The sequence below is a fragment of the Myotis myotis genome, unplaced genomic scaffold (genome assembly GCF_014108235.1).
Source record: "Myotis myotis isolate mMyoMyo1 unplaced genomic scaffold, mMyoMyo1.p scaffold_m19_p_10, whole genome shotgun sequence".
Lineage (NCBI taxonomy): Eukaryota > Metazoa > Chordata > Mammalia > Chiroptera > Vespertilionidae > Myotis > Myotis myotis.
In genome coordinates, this window is record NW_023416314.1 from 72,921,502 (window position 1) to 72,942,423 (window position 20,922).

At 39.3% G+C, this 20,922-nt stretch overlaps 1 long non-coding RNA gene across 3 annotated transcripts in view; it reads right to left on the reverse strand.

The window, feature by feature from the left end:
* The window catches only part of LOC118664017, a 45,247-nt gene extending 25,794 nt beyond the window's left edge, over window positions 1-19,453 (reverse strand). For 2 of the 3 annotated variants that reach the window (XR_004970252.1, XR_004970250.1), the window contains exons 1-3: window positions 19,368-19,453; window positions 15,710-15,828; window positions 3,087-3,231 (exon numbers count right to left, since the gene is read on the reverse strand). This is a non-coding gene — a long non-coding RNA (uncharacterized LOC118664017). Of the gene's footprint in view, window positions 1-3,086; window positions 3,232-10,744; window positions 10,795-15,709; window positions 15,829-19,367 lie in introns of those variants that run through there. The other variant, XR_004970251.1, reaches the window with a different exon arrangement.
* Between the last annotated feature and the right edge of the window lie 1,469 nt (window positions 19,454-20,922).

A 20,922-nucleotide genomic window follows, 5' to 3' on the forward strand; every position in this document is an offset into this window, starting at 1 on the left:
AGGGAGGGGGAAGGGGAGGGGGAGAGGGAGGGGGAGGGGAGGGGGAGAGGCATAGAGGGAGAGGGAGAGGCATAGAGGGAGAGGCAGAGGGAGAGGGAGAGCGAGGGGGAGTAGGTGAGGGAGCAGGAGGGGGAGCAGGAGGGGGAGAGGCATAGAGGGAGAGGGAGAGGGAGAGAGGGAGAGGGAGAGGGAGAGGGAGAGGGAGAGGGAGAGGGAGAGGGAGAGGGAGAGGGAGAGGCATAGAGGGAGAGGGAGAGGCATAGAGGGAGAGGGAGAGGGTAAGGGAGAGGGAGAGGGAGAGGCAGAGGGAGAGGGAGAGCGAGGGGGAGGGGGAGGGGAGGGAGAGGGAGAGAGGGTGGGGGAGGGGGAGAGAGAGGGAGAGGGAGAGCGAGAGCGAGAGGGAGAGGGAGAGGGAGAGGGAGAAGAGAAGAGAAGAGAAGATAAGAGAAGAGAAGAGAAGAGAAGAGAAGAGAAGAGAAGAGAAGAGAAGAGAAGAGAAGAGAAGAGAACATTGACTTGTTGTTCCACTTATTCATGCATTCATTGGTTGATTCTTGTATGTGCCCCAACCGGGGATCAACCCTCAACCTGGTGGTATCAGGACCATGCTCTAACCAACTGAACTACCCAGCCAGGGCTTATGTTCTCTATTTCTATACGTAGCGATGTTGCGTTCTTTAGTACCAGGATTCAAACTTTGGCTTTATAATTAACTGGTCCCACTCACAGTTTGTCCCATCTTTGATCAATTGTCAAATTATTTTCAGTCTCTACAGTATCTTATTAATTCATTTTCTTATATTTCTTACCATTCCTTCTATCATAGCTCAAACCTCCCCTGCCCCTGAATTCCCTAAAATATTAGAATAGCTTTCTGCTAAGCATGCTCCTAACTTTTCTCATTTTTGTCCATTGTATACACTGGAGCATTGCTAATTATTGCACATCTCTTAATGGACTTCTTATTTTCTTAAGGACAAAATCCTAGCTTTGCTCAATGTCATCTCTTGCTCTGTAAAACAGGCTGATGGAGGCTTCATCCTTGCAAACATTGTTTGGATATGGGAGTGGGAAGAAAACAAGACCCAGATGAACAGTGTATGGTGTAAGAGGAAATCTCATGGCCACACCTAATTTCAAAGGAGTGGGGAGCCACAACCCACCCATATGCCCGGAAGGAGGAGAATCAGACTATTGGGTGGACAGTACTGATGATGATACAGAGCCTCTACTCACACACTTTGACAACCAGAAATTGTTCAAGAGCCACTACAATAGAACTGTGGTTAATCTTGGTGTAGGTCTTTGCCACTATGCATGAGGATCTTGCTCCTACTGCAAAGGAAATTATCCTTTGTAATTCTGCCAACATGGCTTTATTATAAGAAATTGATAATGACCTTATAAACAAGGAAACTTATAAAAGGCTTGTGATATGAAAGAATAGCATCAACTAGCTAAGTTTTAATAGTTCGTAATTATAGAAGGCCTAGTATGGGCAAGATGCAAGACTTTGTGAATAATTTATTTAATCCCCAAATAGACCCTGAAACAGTATCATTATTTCATCACTATTTTACAGAGAACAAAATACATCATTAAAAATACTTGTCAAATTGTTTCCACTGAAGCAAGGCATTGCCCTGGTTAAAAGGGCTGGCTCTTGGGTCAGACTTCCTGGTTTGGATTCATACTCTATCACACACCTGCTGTGTGAGCCTGGGGGCGTTCTTCAACTTCTCTGTGCCTTTATTTTGTTCTCTGTAAAATAGTGATGAAATGGGCTAGAGAGCCCTGAGATCCTTTATTAAAGGACTAATGCCATTCATGAGGGCTCCAGCTTCCTGACCTAATCACCATATGAAGGAAGTCCTCACCGTCTAACACCATCAACACTGGCAGTTAGGAGTCCAGCATGTGCATTTTGTGGGGGACACTGACATTCATACTATAGCATCTGCCTACTTGGGTCTAGGCACTAATACCTCAACTCAACAATACTTTCAAGAAAATATACACAAGCAATGACAAATCAATCACTCAAGCTGAATGTGAAAAGAAAAAATAATTGGTGTATTTTGAGTGAAGAATATCATTTAAAAAAATGTTGGAGAAGGGAGTAACCTGTTCCATAATATGTAATCATGGCTGCAACACAAATCTTTTTCTAATGTTATGGCACAGGTTTAAAATCCTATGTGAATTTAACAATAATTTTGCCATTTCACCATGCCTTTACTTCTTTATTGTATTTGTAAAATAATTCAGCACTTCGATCTGCATGCCTGTATTCTATGCTAAATTTTATGCTTAGTGAACAACTGCATTTAGTAACCAAGACACCGAATTTAAAGCTTGCCTCACTTCCAATGCTGGGTAGCAATCAGGCATAAGTTTAATGATAAAATCAGGAACGTTTGCAAGATTTGAAGGGTCATTTGTCTTGCAGGAGCAATAGCCAGAACTGGAAACAAGAAATGAATTACATTTTAGCAATTAGGCTTTTCTAATCCCTTTCATTTGGCTTTAGTCAGGCTCTAATCTGATGAATTGAAAATATGTCAGGCCTTTCAGTACAACAACAAATATTTTCTGGCATTTCTCTGGCTTGAACAAAACTTTGTTTCCATGGATGCTAGTTATACAGCTTCCAGATGTTCAGCATCACAGCAACAGAACCAAAAAAATAAAAATAAAAATCCATTTCTTTGGCTGCTGGCCTTTTAACACGGAACATAAAGAGAAACCAATGGATGTGACATTGGTGCGTGATCGCTCTCCCGGGGAGCCTGATACAGCCTTACTGATCTCCGCAGTGCTAAGGAGCAGCCTTTCAAGACAATGCCACTGGCAGGCTCACATAGGAAGGACAAGGAGGTTCAAATGGAAAGGGTGCTCTCATGTCTTTTATTGAAAGAGCTACAGTTTTACCTGGGAATAGCCGGACTCTGAGCTTAATCTTTTGGTTAATTCCCAGATATCTGTGTGAAATACTCAGTAAGATCACCAATGGTCATTTCAATAGAAATGAGAAGACTACCTGAGCTGACATGTATTTGGTCATACGCCTGAGAAAAAATAATTACCTTGTTTTAACGCAGCCACACAATATGTGGACTGTGCTGGAACAGTGCAGCGTGCATGGAATTAATGAGCTTCTTGAGGGTGGAAACTAAGAGTCTTTTTCCTTTCATCTCTGTATCTCCAATATTCAGCATAATGTCTGGCCCACTGTAGATAATTTTTAGAAAAGATTTTAGAATCAATCAATGTTTTGCCTCTACAAATTATATAATGACTTCCATTTATTGCCATAAGTATATTGGTCTTAATATTTAAGGAGTTGGTTATTAGCAATCTACAAGGGAAACATAATGAATGCAGAGCTAGATTGTGGAATACTCTATGATTCAGAGAATGAGCAAAAGTCAATAAACACCTTGCATTAGTCTATTGTAGGCTGGAAATACAATGTAGAATTCTGTATAGAAGACCATAGTACAATTTTGCAGCCTCAATTAACCACTCTAGTTTATGCTCACATGAGATTAACTTTATATTCAATGATGAAAATCCCTTTCCAGGGACATACAGATCACATTCATTTGCGCGTATTTATAATTGTTTGTCTACTGCTTGGATACGCACATGTTTGTGTGTGTGTGTGTGTGTGTGTGTGTGTGTGGTACCTTAAGACAAATTTTAAACCTGGGCGGGATCTAACTATAGGAAAAATACACAGATCAGCGCCCTCTCTTCCCAAACAAAGTGATAATAGTTTCAACACTAAAGAATAGTGCTAGGCAAACATCTATTTTTGTCTAAAATCTGTTTAGTAATATAGGTAGATTGGAATTCCAAATGATTGAGTTAATTTCATTAACTCACATGACAGACAATAATGGGTTGCTCAACCTAGTCTTCAGCAAGTGCGAAATGACTAGCTCATTAATTTAAAAAGCAGGTGAATTATCTAGCGAGCTGAATTAACATTATCAGCAAACTGCTACTGGTACATCGAACCCAACTTTTGAAAACTCAGGAAGCAGATGAGAACTCTTGATATATTTAACAACCAGAAATATTTCTTAAATGCCTCATTCTCTGCTACTGAATCAAATTTTTTTGGTTAATCAGCATCCCAATTTAACTTTTGATTGGACACATCGGCTTCTTCCTCCCAACCCCCCCTCTCCCACCCCCATCAAGGGGCTATAACCATTTCATGAGCTGTTAACTTATAATATACCTGCTCAGTTCAACTTTCATTTTTCACAGCTTTTTAAAGCTCAACTAACCCTTGTAGAAACCTAAGTGAAACAGCTATATAACAAATGAAAAGACAAGCCACAGTCTTAGAGAAGATATTTGAAATATATATTGCAGATAAATCAAGACAGAATATATAAAATACTTCCACAAAACAATAAACACAAAAAAATCTGAAGAAATACAAATAACCAGTAAACTTGAAAGAACTTTAACTTCATTACTGATTCAGGAAATGTGAATTAAAGGTGAAATATCTTTTATAGCTATCAAATTGATGAAAATGATTGATTAAATGGTTTGACGATATCTAATATTGATATTAAGATATATAACTTGTGGGAAGTGGCACAACTCTCTGGAAAGCGATTTGGCAATACTCAATAAAATTAAGATGTGCGTTCTAGCTTTCATACCAACAGAACTACTGCTAGATTTATATCCTAGAGAAACCGCTGCCCAAGTTCACAAGTGACATGCCCTTACATGTTAACTGTAGCATGGTTAGTAATAAGAAAAAATGGAAAACAACTTGTTTTTCAGGGAAGTAGAAAAACCCTGGGTATGTATGTGTGTTTATGTGTTTGTCTTATATTATGGTTAAAAATAACAAACCACAATCTACATGTTAAAATATGGAACGTTAAAAGAACATAGTGTTGAGTGTGTAAGGCAAATTGCAAATGGACATCTTCAAGAATCACTAAATACCTGCTTTGTTCCAGTACTTATCCATGGTGTGTGCTAGGAGTGAATAAATCAGTGAATCCTATTTCCCTAGCAAATCATTTATATTTTCTGGCAGAAGTGGTAACACTTTTAACTCAGTGTGGTTCGTAACTTTGACCATGGCCTGGGAGCCCACCCCAGAGGTACTGACTCCAAAGCCCAAGAAATTCTCATCCAAGAATTTCTTCACCTCAGTTGTTTTCTGCTATTCAGGCATTCTCTGCCACTCTCTGTAAAGGGTGGCAAAAGGCTTTAGCCAGGCCAACCTTCACTGAGATCAGCAGCACCTGGCATCCAGTGCTTTGGGAAAACAGTGCTACATTAACTAGAAGAGCCTGGAGGCTCCTGTTGGCTCCAGCAACTGCTGTATAATAAAATATTCCATTACAGATAGTCTCAAGTTTAAAGGGCCTCAAAAGATTATATGGAAAAGAATGGCATGGGGATAAAGTACAGTCTTAGAGGTTGAGTGTGTAAACTGCAGAGCTGAATTTTGGAAAATACAAAACCATTTGGGAAAATTATGGCAAAATATTCACATAAGCTCTCCCCCGCATCTCACTTTTAAGCTTAAGTATTGGTTCCACTCAGACCAGGTGCAAAGTTGAGACTCTTATCAAAGCTGATTTTGTTCTTTTGCCACCAGTGCTCATTGGGAGTGAGCAGGCTACTTTATTTCTACATTTCCTATGGTTATGTCTCCATTTACATCCTTTTTCCCTCAGCAATATAGGCTCATCTAGTAATATCTTCAGAAATGTAAAATCTAGGGTCCTATTTATCTAGTCATTGAAAGTCTATAAAACAGTAATGTGGAATGTAAAATGTTCAGTGATTCTAAAGGGAAGAAAATTCTATATTTGACCTTATTTCCACTGTTCCATTCATCAATGACACAAAAACTATTATCAGCTTGATCATTTCACATAAATAAGGATTGAATCTCTAATGAGGGATTAAACTAAAATTACTTTAAAAGCCAGTATATCCAAGTCAATGCTTTATAAAACTTGGACTTGGATTATAATTTTGCATGTCATCTTTTTCATGTAAGAAGATTTACACATCCTATGATAGCACTAACCTTTTCAAGTGGCAAGTACACTTCATATATTTAAGTAATTATGAATTATGACCTCTAAATTATGGTATCTAAAAAAAATCAGAGAAGTGTGGGGAAAATGGGAGAATGCAAATGATTGTAGAATGTGACTTTATTCTAGTTTCAACCCTTTTGTGCTTAACTCAATAATATTTTTATATCTGGTACTTTCAATTAAGTGATTCTAATTTCCTTTAGCTTCACAGATCATAGGTAGATGTATAAACAAACTAATTAGTTAATTCATCATTATTTATTGAGTACTTACTGTTTACCCAGTATATGGTGTTTGGGGGCCCTAATGGTGTTTAGGAATTTAGGAATTTACACTGTGTCCCATAATAACACCCATTCATTCAATCATTCAGTAAACATTCATTAAGTAGCATCTCTGATATTGAGACAGAAAGGTGAGCCAGAACCAACGTCTTTCCTTGGAGAGCAAGGGGGTGGGGAAAGAATGACCCATAATTGTAATACAGTATAGGAAGCACTAAGATGAAAGTCTACAGGAGGTACAGTGTGGCACAGAAGTAGAAGGAAGGCAATTCAGTGATCCAGCAGCTGGATCTTGGAGGAAAGAGTGTGGCAGTGTGAACAGTAGAGGTAGAACACAGTTACTAACACATCGAAGGTAGGGAAAAGCATGTGCAAACACAGGGAAGTCCAAACATGTAACTGCGAGTGGTTTAGCTGGAGCTTGGTGTTGGACAAGAGGTCCTACAGGGCACAACATGTCACACCGTAGAGTTTGGGCTCCATATTACAGGAAACTGGGTACTGTTATAGGGTTTCAAACAGTGAATTTCTTATATTTTAAGAGCTTATCCTGGAAGTACCATGGAGGATAAGCTTAAAGAGAGGAAAGAAGAGATTTGATTCAGAAACACCAGTTTAGAGTCAACATATAATTAAGAAAAAAATTAACAATTTAAATAATGAAGACAGCACATATTTCCTGCATACTCCCTATCTGTCAGTCTCCACAGTAAGCAAGTCTAGAAATTATCTCTGATTTTTTTCATCCACACATCCCACTCCCTCTGATGTTTACAGCTTCAGTGTGTGCATTTTCTAGATGTGAAAATGAGACCCAGGGAGATTAAGCAATCTGAACAAGCTAGTAAGTGATAGAGCCAATAATCAAGCCTGGGGAGACATTTGAGAGCTTGTAGGGAGGCATAATCAAGAGAAGAACAATGAATGAGATGTAGGAGATAAGCAGGGGGAGACACAGGAAGTACTCCACACCTTTCGCTTCCCTTTTCCCCATCCTACCAAGAACATCGGGGCATGTAGGCAAGGGGAGCTATTATTGTTCATAGGAAGGAAACTTACAACCTGACAAGAGTTGTGACTTCCCCGTGGTCGGCAAACCGCGGCTCGTGAGCCACATGCGGCTCTTTGGCCCCTTGAGTGTGGCTCTTCCACAAAATACTACATGCGGGCACGCACATACAGTGCTATTGAATCTTCGTGGCCCATGCGCAGAAGTCGGTGTTTTGTGGAAGAGCCGCACTCAAGGTGCCAAAGAGCCACATGTGGCTCGCGAGCTGCAGTTTGCCGACCACTGGTAAGCAATATGAGCAGGAAGGAATAAATGCTATACCGGCAAGAAGCAAATGCCTGTCTTGGCAATTATACTCCTATCATTCTCACAGAGGTAGCCTCTTTCTAGAAGAAGCAGTAAGAGATCACACAAAAATTCTTCTATACAAGCACAGAATCCATAGGCCCAATCAGAGAATCCTATAATTATTTGAAAAACTGTCAGGTGAAAATTATTCTAGTAAATTGAGGATGCCATACAGCTATGACTGCAATAGCTTACCTTTCACATCCTTCATCCAATTTATATCACACACTCTTTACAGAAATAAAAGTGAAATAAAGAAAAAAAAAGTGTTATAATTAGAGAAAAGCACTGGTGCCATCACAGTGAATAAATTTAAACCTTCTAGCAATAACATGCATATTCCATATGTTTTATGTACATTTATACTATGTTACTGTGAGGGCTTTTAGTTCGACAGGTGTTTTTAAGAATAATTTCTATACAAGTTGACAATATGCAATCAATTGGCAAATGCTATTAGGTGAACTTAATTGACAGATGAAGGAAAATTAAAGCATTTATGGACAATTAGAGCATGTTCCTCTGTAAAGCCCTGTCATCTATGTAAAAACTGTAATAATTTCACTCATAAACCTAACCTTCATTCACAAGCATGTCCTTCTATGGGCCATTAAGAAATAATTTTTTGGAGGAAACTAAGATGACGGCATAGGGAAACATTGAAATTGCTGCCTCCCACAACAACTTCAAAACACAATAAAAAGACAAAACGGACATCATCCAGAACTTACAGGAAGGCTGGTGGAGTGGAAATTCTACAACTAGAAGGAAAGAGAAAAGCACATTGAGGGTCAGGAGCTGCGGAAGTAAAGTGCAAAGGTACGGAGGCTCGAGAGTGCGCGGAAAGGGGCTGGTACCTGAGGATGCAGCTGTCTTTTTGAATCGGGAGGGAGTCACAAGCTCCCGACTGCTCTGAACTCCGGTTCCGGGAAGTCTCTGGGGACCCAGGACTCATACGGGGAGAAACTGGACTGTCTGGCAGCGGGCAGAACTCAGAACTCGAGGGCGGCTTTCCCTCAGAGGTGCTTGCAGCAATTAAATTATCAGGACACTGAGACTCGCGAGGCCCCTTAGGGCAGGGCTGAGAATCCATCATAGTTCCTTGCTCCACCCTTTGATTCCCTGAGACCCCACCCCACCCAGGCTGCGGGAGAGGCTTTTGCATATGAATGCCCTGGCCCTTTGCAACCTGAAAATTACCTAACAAACTGCAGCTGGGCCACAGACCAAGAACTTCCAAGAGAAGGCCCAAGGCCCCACAGCAGCTTGCATTGCTTCACAGCTGGGCCTCATCAGGGCACCTCCAAACTCCAAAAAAGGAAGGGGAATCTGCAGTTCTCTTCATAGCTCCTGCTGGGTAACCTCCAAGAGCCAGTGTACCCAGTGGTCAGAGGGGGACCATCCGGATTACAACTCCTCAGATCCATAAGGGACACACCCAGGGGGCAGACTCAGTGAGCACCAAAGCCCCACTGAAGCAAGTCTTGCCACAGAAGGGTGTCTTCAGCACAGAAGTTCTCCCACTGCAGACATAGCCGATTCTCACTGGCAATTGACCTGGAGGTCAACTCCTCCCAGTGATCCTACAACAATCAAGGCATAACTACAACAAGACTGTGCACAAAGCCCACAAGGGGGTGCACAAAGAGTGTCCACCTCAGGTAACGGGGGAGGCTGAGCCACAGGGCCCTACAGGACACCTAGCACACAAAACCACTCTACCAACACAGGGAAGCATAAAAAATGCGGAGACAAAGAAACAGGTCACAAATGACAGAAATGGAGGAAAGCAAACGACTGGATATAGAGTTCAAAACCATGTTTATAAGGTTTTTCAAGAACTTTATGGAAACCGCCAATAAATTTAGTGAGACCCTCAAGAAATCTAGTGAGACCCTCGAGGATATGAAAAAGGACCAACTAGAAATTAAGCATACACTGACTGAAATAAAGAATAATATACAGAGATCCAACAGCAGACAAGAGGATCCCAAGAATCAAGTCAAAGATTTGAAATACAAAGAAACAAAAAATACCCAGCCAAAAAAGAAAAAAGAAAAAAGATTCCAAAAATATGAAGATAGTGTAAGGAGCCTCTGGGACAACTTCAAGCGTACCAACATCAGAATTATAGGGATACCAGAAGAAGAGAGAGGGCAAGATATTGAAAACCTATTTGAAGAAATAATGACAGAAAACTTCCCCTACCTGGTGAAAGAAATAGACTTACAAGTCCAGGAAGCACAGAGAACCCCAAACAAAAGGAACCCAAAGAGGACCACACCAAGACACATCATAATTAAAATGCCAAGAGCAAAAGACAAAGAGAGAATCTTAAAAGCAGCAAGAGAAAGACAGTCAGTTACCTACAAGGGAGTACCCATACGACTGTCAGCTGATTTCTCAACAGAAACCATGCAGGCCAGAAGAGAGTGGCAAGAAATATTCAAAGTGATGAATAGCAAGAACCTGCAACCAAGATTACTTTATCCAGCAAAGCTATCATTCAGAATAGAAGGTCAGATAAAGAGCTTCACAGATAGATAAGAAAAAGCTAAAGGAGTTCATTACCACCAAACCAGCATTATATGAAATGCTGAAAGGTATTCTTTAAGAAGAAGAAGAAGAAAAAGGAACTCTTACCATTTGCCACAGCATGGATGGAACTGGAGAGCAAATAAATACCACATGATCTCACTCATTTGTGGAATATAATGAACAACATAAACTGATGAATAAGAACTGATCCAGAGACGGAGAGGCATTGAGTGGACTGTCGGGCCTTGGAAGGAAGGTAGGGGAGGGTGGGGGTAAGGGGGAAAGATCAACCAAAGGACTTATATGCAAGCATACAGGCCTAACCAATGGACACGGACAACCGGGGGGCGGGGGGGAGAGAGGGCATGAGCGGGGGGGGGGGGGGGGTAACGTGGGGATAAGGACACATATGTAATATCTTAATCAATAAAAAATATATTAAAAAAAAAAGAAACAATTTTTCACCCTACCTAGTTTGGATCAGTGGATAGAGTGTCAGCCTGCAGACTGAGAGGTCTCAGGTTCAATTCCAGTCAAGGGCATGTACTTGGTTGCGGGCACATCCCCAATAGGAGGTGTGCAGAAGGCAGCTGATTGATGTTTCTAACTCTCTATCCCTCTCCCTTCATCTCTGTAAAAAAATCAATAAAATAATACATATTAAAAAAAGAAAGAATTTTTCTACATGAAATGAAATGAATTTTCAAAAGTGGCACTCCATGTAAACCATCACCATACATATTCCACCAATTACTCAGTTACAGAGTCACAAAATATTAGAATTGTAAGGGGCCATGGGACACATGCTATATAGCATTTCCCAACTGAGTTACATAAAAAGGTTCAGCAACATGGATTTGTCAAATGTTTGGGAAATTGGTCATATCAAGTTCAACATATTTCTTGACCAAAACCATATTTAATCATATTTAATACGCTAATCAGCAAGGTAAATTACCTAGAATATTCTAACATATCCCGAGATTATTTTTCTAAGTTTGAAGTGCAACTCTTTTTTTCTAAGGATAATTATCAATATCATTGTTCTTCAGAGCTGGTTCCCAGAGCTAATCTAATTTCAGTTCCTCATTTTACACACAGCACTGAGGTATGGAAAGGACAAGTCACCATGTGACCTTTCTCCGGGTCATAACTTTCACTAGTGACAGAGCTCTATCAAGAAACCTGTTTGGGCCGAACCGGTTTGGCTCAGTGGATAGAGCGTCGGCCTGCGGACTCAAGGGTCCCGGGTTCGATTCCAGTCAAGGGCATGTACCTTGGTTGCAGGCACGTCCCCACTGTGGGGCATGCAGGAGGCAGCTGATCGATCTCTCTCATCGATGTTTCTGACTTTCTATCCCTCTCCCTTCTTCTCTGTAAAAAATCAATAAAATATATTAAAAAAAAAAAAAAAAACCTGTTTGGGAAACTCATAGATACAGAGAACAGACTGATGGTGGCCAGAGGGGGAGGGGTTGGGGGACTGGGTTAAAAAAAAGGAAGGGGTTAAGAAATACAAATGGTAGTTACAAAATAGTGCCAGGGATGTAAAGTACACCATGGGGAACAGAGTCCATAATATTGTAATAACTATGTATCATGCCAGGTGGGTACTGGAACTATCTGGGGACCACTATGTGAAGTATACGTTTGTGTGACCACTATGCTGAAACCTGCAACTAATGCAAAATAATATTAAATGCAAACTGTAATTGAAATTTTTTAAAATATATAAAAAAAGGAAACCTATTTTCTAAATATTCATGCAACTCTGAATTTCTTTTCCTCTGCTCTCACCTTCAGTATGTTTAGCATTTGCAGTATTGTCCTCTGGCATTATATATAAGCATTAAAATGACAAGAGCTGAGGAGGACATCAGTACAATGAGAAAACACTAACAATGGCTGCTATTACTGAGGAGCCACCACAAGCCAGATAAAATCCAAGGACTCTAGCCACCCAACTTGCCTTCTCACAATCACACTGCCACCTACTGAGGCACATATTATTCTCCCTATTGTATAGTTGAGGAAAGTGCCTCAGAATCATTTGTAATTGGTCACATCGTTTCAAAGGATGGAGCAGCTCTGGCTGACTCAAATCCCCTGCTCTTTGCACTTGACCGCCCCACCCTTCATGTCAAAAAAAGTAGTGCTTTTCGAAGCACTCACATGAAACTATTTCCAGACTAAATTCTGCAGAAGTAAAAGGTGAATGTGCTTTCTGAAACAGCCTTTTTCCCTTTTCCTGAAGACACTTAGAGTCCATTAAATGTTGACTTTTCCACAGTATGGGGAGCGGGGGAAAGCCTCTAATTTGGACCACTTTGTCCTCTATTAGATTTCTGGTTCTGAAACCTAATGATCCAAGATATTTTGCAATGGAAACTGTTAAAAATGATCACTGAATCATATTCTAATCATTACATTCTATAAAAATCAAATAGTCAAGATATTCTAGGTAGAATTTCAGCTAAAGCTACTGCAAATGACTTTAGCCAAAGTAAGTAAGGAAACTGAAATACAGTCTAATCAACAAAAGCATACTTGAATTTTAACAGAAAGAACCAATTTTATCTCATTCTACCTCTATCTCATATGAAGGGCCCACTGTTTAAAGACATTTTTAATAGAGTCAAATTAATTCACCATGAGTCCTCCACATAGCATATGTATTTATTATGAAGCATAGCATTAGAATTAAATACATTATATTCCAGGTCAAAAACAAACTCTCACTTATCTACATTATAAAAAAGTAACAAATTTAGATCAGACACTATAATCAACAAAATAATACTTCTAATAATGGCTTTCAGAAATTAGCTAAGTAAGGCACCAAAACCAATAAATATTTACCTATTAGTCTGCATTGAAATTGGACAAAATAAATAAAGAGAAAGAAATGGTTCCTTTTTTAAAATTGACCTTTATTGTTGAAACTTTCTTGACTGATGCACATTAAAAAGAGGACTACTAAAGTCTTGAAACATCCATTAGACATTAAATAGAAATAATTTGCTGACTCTTGCTGTTTGGTTTCCAAGTTGTAGCTTTAGGAACAGTAAGCCTGATCCCAGCAGCAAGGGCATGAATGTGACTGACACCAAGAGTCATAAAAATATTACCCATTGAGGCTTATCCACTGTACTTGCTCATGGCAGCTTGAGGAAATCCCTTGACAATGATTCATGGCTTGAAACTCAGAACCATCTGCTCTCTTGGAGAGTTCCTCAGCCAAGGTGAAGAGGGGAGTGTTCACAGCTGCCGTCTTTCTCCTTCTAAAGTCTATGGAAAAGCATCCAACAAACCACAAAACCTGGCACTAATTTGAATACGCAGACATTATCCTCCATATGCTCTTGTTTCAATGGGCTCTTTCTACATAGTAACTATCTCATCTGATGCCATTTCTTTTGCCGTCTTCATGATATGAAGTGCCAATTCTTCTCACTCTACAAACTCCTTAATACTCTTTCCATCCTAGACAGTTCAGTTATTTTTCCATGACCATTTTAATGGAAAGTTTTTTTTTTACTGCTAATAAAATTTCAGGGTTTAACTGATCAAAATTAATGATTGATCAGGTTCAATCATTTATTTTGTATGTAAGGAAACCAAGGGAACAGGAAGTGAACTGATTACCCTAAAGTCAGATAGCTTGTCAGGAAAAGAATTAGGACATGATGACTGGTCACCCAGAACTCTGCCCACTCTGTCATCTACTCTTGAAAATCAGCCCACTTTAAAATATAATAAACTAATTTTTACGCCACATTTGTGGTGCCAACAACCAAATTTGGTAATGTGTTGTTAAGTCAGCTCTCTTGAAAAAAGGAAGAAGAGGAAAAGACCTCTGATTTCTATCAATTTCCAACTTCCATGGTTATGGAAATGCTCCTCCCAGGGCCAAGTTCAAGTTATTAATATTTTAACACCCAGCTTGTGAAAATTCTGAATATTTATCAGTAGGCCCTTATGGGCCAGCCAGTCCTAGCACACCACTGCAAAATGGATATTGGAAGAGAAAAAATAACAATGAGGAAAAGAACTATTGAACTATCAAATGCATCTTTCTTTTATCTTTGAACCAGTGGTTCCTAATACAAACAGAAAAGGATGGAGCAGAAACAAGATATAAGATTAAGTCCCTGTATGAAACGTGAAGATGAAAGAATAACTGTAATTATTCTAATTGGACTAATCCCTGTCTATGATCCAAGAACCTAATGCATCACCTATCCTGGCAAGAAGTTAAAGAACTAAGAGAGAGAATGAAATATAAATAATTGAGAGGAGCTGATAAAGTCGAGTCCTAATTCATCACAGAGAAAGAATCCTCTTAGAGTAGACTAAGAAGGAACTCAGATGGTGCAAACTGGCATTTAATCTATTTCACTTTTAGCACACAGAGTTTGTAATTTTCTCTGGAGTTGTTATAAGACACCTATAGCTACCTTGGAGAGATTCAAACCCATGTACTCCAAGGATGGCAATTAGGAGAAAAATTCACAGATGGCAAGAAATGGATAAATATTATAGTTCTTACTTCTGTTTAGGGGCAACTCTGTTATCTCACCCTGACCCCTGTAGTTCAGTAAATTGAGCTTAGTCTCTTGCACCAGGAGGTTGTAGGCTCAATCCTCAGTAGGGGGCATGCAGGAGGCAGCCAATCAATGTTTCTCCTTCATCAATGTTTCTCTCTAAAATCAATAAACACATATTTTAAAAAAGGACAACACTGTTATCTCTAAGATTCACCTTCCTGAGTATGAACTGACCCTTTCCTTAAATCTCAACAGCATAATTGGCCAAGCTTTTACATTTAAATCAGACTTTACTAATGATCCAGGTTTACTGGTACAGAGATAGTTCAATTGGGGCAAATATACTTCATTGGTCTGATAGGAGCCCACTTAGCCCAGCCCACTTCCATGAGGTCCAGATCACAGCAACCTCACTTGGCAGAGGTTATCTTTCCCACCGGAGCTTATTTTTGAACATATTCTAAATCCTGAGAATCCAAATCCAAAAAAAATAATTACTCTTGGAAAAGAAAGCCTATTGTACTCCTTCTCTCCTATTTGAGACTTATCTTCCAAATCCCTATCCTCCATATTAGCACCCTCCTCTTCCTGGGATGACTGACATCAGAATATCTCCTTTTGTGGGGGAAGACTTTCCTTTACCCACAGGGGTGTGGCTCACACCTGGTTTCTACCACTAGCACACCAGAGAGCTGTAAGAGGCCACTGTACTGTATCAATCGTTTGGAGATCTTCTTTGTTCCTCGTGGCTACTTTCTTCTGGAGATTCCTGCTGTTGTTCTAGATTATCTTCAAATGCTATATTTTTTATTAAATTTATTGGGGGTAATGAAACACACTTGCTTGATGTGTTTGCTAGCTGACCATTTGGAAAACATAGGATAATACCTTATTCACATGATTGTCTTAGTGGAGGTCTTGGCAGCTGTACTTCCTGTGCCTTTGGTTTAATTCAGAAGACTGGAACTCTGACAGCCAGAAACAGAGACGGGTCTGGTGGAAGGCTCCTGTAAAGATTCATACAAGGGCCTGCTGCATCCTCAACTCATATTTCAAAGAGCAAATGAAATTTGACATTGGGTTAGGGTGTGGGGAGATTTGGTTTGGGTTGAAAAAATGACAAGCTTTTGGGGGAAGCTCTTCTAAAGTAATAATAAGTGAGTTTGATCCTTTTTTTGATTCCTTATAAAAAGTAAAATGTCAATTCTGACTTCAATTGAGGAACAAATTAGAATGACACTATGGAGAAATTTACAGAAGGAAGGCAGCATAAGGGCCATAAGAAAAAGTTAAATCTTTTCAAAGCTCTGGGGGAACAAGTAGTGCTATGGTCAGGGAAGTTAACTAATACACCAGCTCAGGAACTCCAAGGTCCATTAAGGGGTAAAATATGATCATTCTAATAGAGCTCTCATTTCTTCTGTTTGCCTTATAGGACAGAGTGGAGAAATAGCTCAGTCATCAATATGAAACTGCTCAGAATTTCAGAAGCCAGAGCCAAAAGTAATATTATTATGGCATATAAAAATCCTCATTGCCTACAGCATCAAGGCGACAACTGCACTTGGCATCACCAACTGCCAATGGCGTGGAAATCTACTCCTCCGCTGTTGCAAAGGAAGCCCTGTTTATATTCTATCTGTATCAGGGCTACCTCCTTGCAGTCAATCAAATTAAAATAAGAATATTAGTCACAATCCAAAATAGAACATACAACTTTTACATGTTTCTGCAATATCATGACATGCAATCCTTGGTCAACTCTTAGTGAGATCATTCCCAAGGAATTTTGTTAGAAGGTCTGGTTGGTCTCACTATTATTTAAAACCAGCTACCACTTTTTCCCAGATACTTAAACCCAGTATGCATGCATATAAGTAAAACCAATGGACACAAGACCAAGACACTGGGGGCGGGGGGGGGGGGGGGGGTGGTGGCGGGGAAGGACGGCATGTGCCAGGGGGGTAGGAGAAGCCGGGGGAAGGTCAATGGGGGGAAAAAAAGGAGACATATGTACTACTATTTGTAATAATTTAAACAATAAAATAAAATTTAAAAAAACTCCTTCAGACATTAACTGACCTATGTAACACATCCAGTATGATACTGTCACTATAGTAAGTGTTGACTAAATGTCAGCACCTCTCATGTGAACTTTGGAAGTAGATACTGGGATGTCTTGAGATAAATGATGTGCTGAGGAAGGCGTCCTAAACTTTCCAAATAAAGTTCCTTTGATTCAAGTTTCTTCCAAGAGAAGTTCCAAGGGAAAATATCTTGGCAGAATTGGGCTGTGATATACTTGCATTTCCTAATGGCAGTTCTAGAACATTAGGTACATGGTCTCATCCTCATTATGAGTACAACCTCCTATAATCTTTCATCTGCCTAAGAAACCTGCATTAGGGTGATGGCTGAATAATGTAATACTAAATCCTCTCAGCCACTGAGACTCATTCTCACTACTCTTAAATACTCATTTCACACTCTATAGTTAGAAACCAAAGTTAAGGTTTCTTTTGAATGTTTTTTTAACAGAAAGTTCTGTGTATGTGCATGTATTTAGAGAAACAGACATATAATTAGATATATGATTCATAAATAGATAAACCTTGTAAGGTTATCTGGCCTAGCACCAACCCACTGAATGGATTACTTATTATTAGCACCTGTTTTCAGATTTGAAACAAACAAAATGTATAGATTTTAACTGTAAAAATGCCAGTAGTAAGTAGTAAAATAGAGATAGGAACCCAGATCTCCTGCTGCTTAATAGATTTTGTTTTCATTATTAATTTATTTCATTTTCATAATTTAAATACAGTTGATCCCTGAACAACGAGGCAGTAAATAATCCACATATAACTTTTGACTCCCCAAAAACTTAACTATAGTCCGACCTTAGTATCTGTGGGGGATTGGTCCCAGGACCCTGTGCAGATGCCAAAATCATCAAATGCTAAAGTCCCTCATATAAAATGGCATAGAACAATACATAGAACCATGGGCCCTTCACATCCATGGACTCCAAACAAACAAAAACACTGCTTTCCCATCCACAGTTGGTTGAGTCAGTGGATGCTAAACCCGGGAATATGGAGGGCCAAGTGTCTTTATTGAGAAAAGTCCAATGACATGTCAAGCTGTGCAGTTTAAGGCTATGCTGTCCAAGGCACAACTGCAGGGGTAAACATTCAGGGAAGCTGCAAAAATAGCAAAGTTTCCATATATGCTCTACTCAGCTTCCCCTAATATTAACATCTTGCATAACCATCATATAATGATCAAAGCTAAGAAATCCACACTGAAACACTACTATGAAATAAATTACAGAGATCACCAGCTTCCCACTATTGTCACTTCTGTCCTGGGATCCAGCCCAAGAATCTGCATTGCATTGGTTTTCATGCCTCCTTAGTCTTTCCAGTCTGAGTGGTACCAGAACTACTAAGTATAGGAACTTTGATATCTTGAAAAAAACAATTATCAGTGTCCCAAAATGAGCTAAGTATTAATTGGTGATAATATCTTGACATCCTCATATCTACTTCCATTTCATACTTCATGATGGCCATTTGCATTATATATGTTTTTCTGTCTATAATCTAAACTAGAATTATCAGAAATTATATATCTCTTTTTCTTCCATAATTTGTCTATTTTTTACAACTGGAAATATAAGATTCAGTCACTCTGTCTCTATGTCAAGAAAAGGATCAGAATGGACAACTTAGTAAAGAAGAAAAAGTTAATCTCTCACAATCTGTGTAACTGCAGGGAAATTACTGAAGCTCTCTGGATTCCTGTTTCTGTCTGTAAAACTGAAAGCAATAATGCCTAATTCTCAGGGTTACTTAAGGATTGGATGTAAAGTTCCAAGCCCAGTGTTTGGAACATGATTATGCTCCCTTCACCCCCCCCCCCGCCCCACCCCACCCCCACACACCACAGGGGACATTGGGCAATGTTTGGAGATACTTCTGGCTGTCACCACTTTGAGGAGCTGATACTTGCATCTACTGGGTAAAGGCCAGGGATAATGATAAACATCCCACAATACATAGGTCAGTCCCCAGAACAAAGAATTATCTGGCCCCAAATTGTATTAGTATCAAGGTTACAAAAACGGTGTTTTAAATGAAGAGATCAGTTATTCTACATCCTGCCCTGGGACATGGGTAAAGTTAACAAAGAAGTAAATCATATTTCATAAAATATACCTCATTCAAACACCAACCAACCAAAGGTTTACTTTACATTTAAAAGTAAAGAATGGGAGCCCAAAGCTAACATTTGAACACTCTCTCTCAATAGTCACTTCGCCATCTGTGTCTTCCCCCCCCTGGTTTATTGGATCTCAGACCACAACTCAAAGGGAGAGTATGAGAAAACTGCATGCCAACCTTCCATTAAATTAAGGGCAGGGCATGTAAAATGTTTGCTTTCAATCTCACTGAACTGCATCAGGGAGCCAAGGGTAGAGGTTGGCAACTGTTCTCACTCCCATCATGCTTTTCATTTAAGAAACACTCATTACTGTTATTACCTTTCCCAGGTACCTTTCTCCAGGAATAGGACCTGTTTAAAGCCCAATTCGGTTTTCTCCTTGTTTGAAAGCCACATTGTTTTCAAGTCTCTGAAAAAGAAATGAACAAACAGGAGATTCGGTAATCAAAACAGAAATGGCATTTTCCAAAGATTTTAACAAAAGTGAAAGATGGAATATTTTTCCATTATTATTTTTGAGTACAAAAGATCATCATGGGGAATGTGATCATAAAAAAACACCATTTACCTTATTCTCCCTGTGGAATCCTGTGGCAGCCCAAACACCGCAGTGAAGGTTAAACCTGACAAGTAGCTAGGATGCTGGGTACCTTAAAATAACTTAAATACAGAAAGATACGCACTGGCAGGGGAAACCTACGACACCATTACTTCCAAGAACAGATAACCTTACTACATCAGAGAATTGGAGAGGAGCTTGAATATAAGTCAAAACCTCTATTATTATTAACAGCCTCAATAACCACAACTAATAAAAATACTAACAGTAGTAAGAATTTTTGAGAATTCAATATGTAACAGGCATTAGGTTCAGTTTTTGCACAACTTAGCCCATTTCATTTGAATAGTAACTGACTCAGTTACTTATGAACTCTCAACATCATAATTTAACAATGGGGAAACTGAGGCACAGGTGGATTCCAGAACTGAAACCAGTACACCATATTATACACTGATGATTAAAATCTGTGTTCAATTAAACCACATTTATCTTTTTTATTAATTTGAACAAAGTAAGAAAATGTTTGGGCTAAGATAAGTTGTGTTTTAGCAAGCCATTTCCTCATAAAGAGTGTAATCTTCTTGTTCCAGAAACATTTTCAAGTGCTTAGTATGGGCAAGATGCTCTCTTGGAAACTATTAGAGATACAAAGATAAATTAAATGACATTATAGTCTCAAAGAACTTATAGTGTAGTATGAAATCAAAAAAGAAAGAGGGAGAGAAGGGGAAAGAGAGAGAATGAATGAATGAATGAATGAATGAGATGAGATGATTCCAGAAAGTTGAAGAGAGGGATGTTCCCTCTTCTAAAGCACAATTCATAGTGCCTAGATCTGTGCATGGTTCATGATAAGCAATGAACGAATGAGTACGTGCATAAATGAATGAGTGAATAATCAAGGAAGCATATGAACAGGGCTTCAATATGGAGCTAAGACTCACATGCAAAAATGGAGAGAAAACATTCAGACAGAGCTAATGAAGAGAGATTAAAAAACAAAAGTATAAACAACACTGAGTTTATCAACCTAAGTATTGTGTTTAAATGAAAGAAAACAACTTTTCTTTATGTAAAGGACATGTTTTATAGGAAACTCAAACAACAGATTAAGAAGTAAAGAAGAAATTGAAAAAGCCACAGCAGACCACAGGTAAGAAATAAGAGGACCAATAAGTCTCAGCTATTCCATTTCCCTCATCCAATGTCTGTTGCTCTGTGGTCACTGATTTTTCAGGGAGAAACTCATGTTTGTCATATAGATGAGAACAAAGATATTTATTGGATTGCAGGCCATATCATAAACTACTAA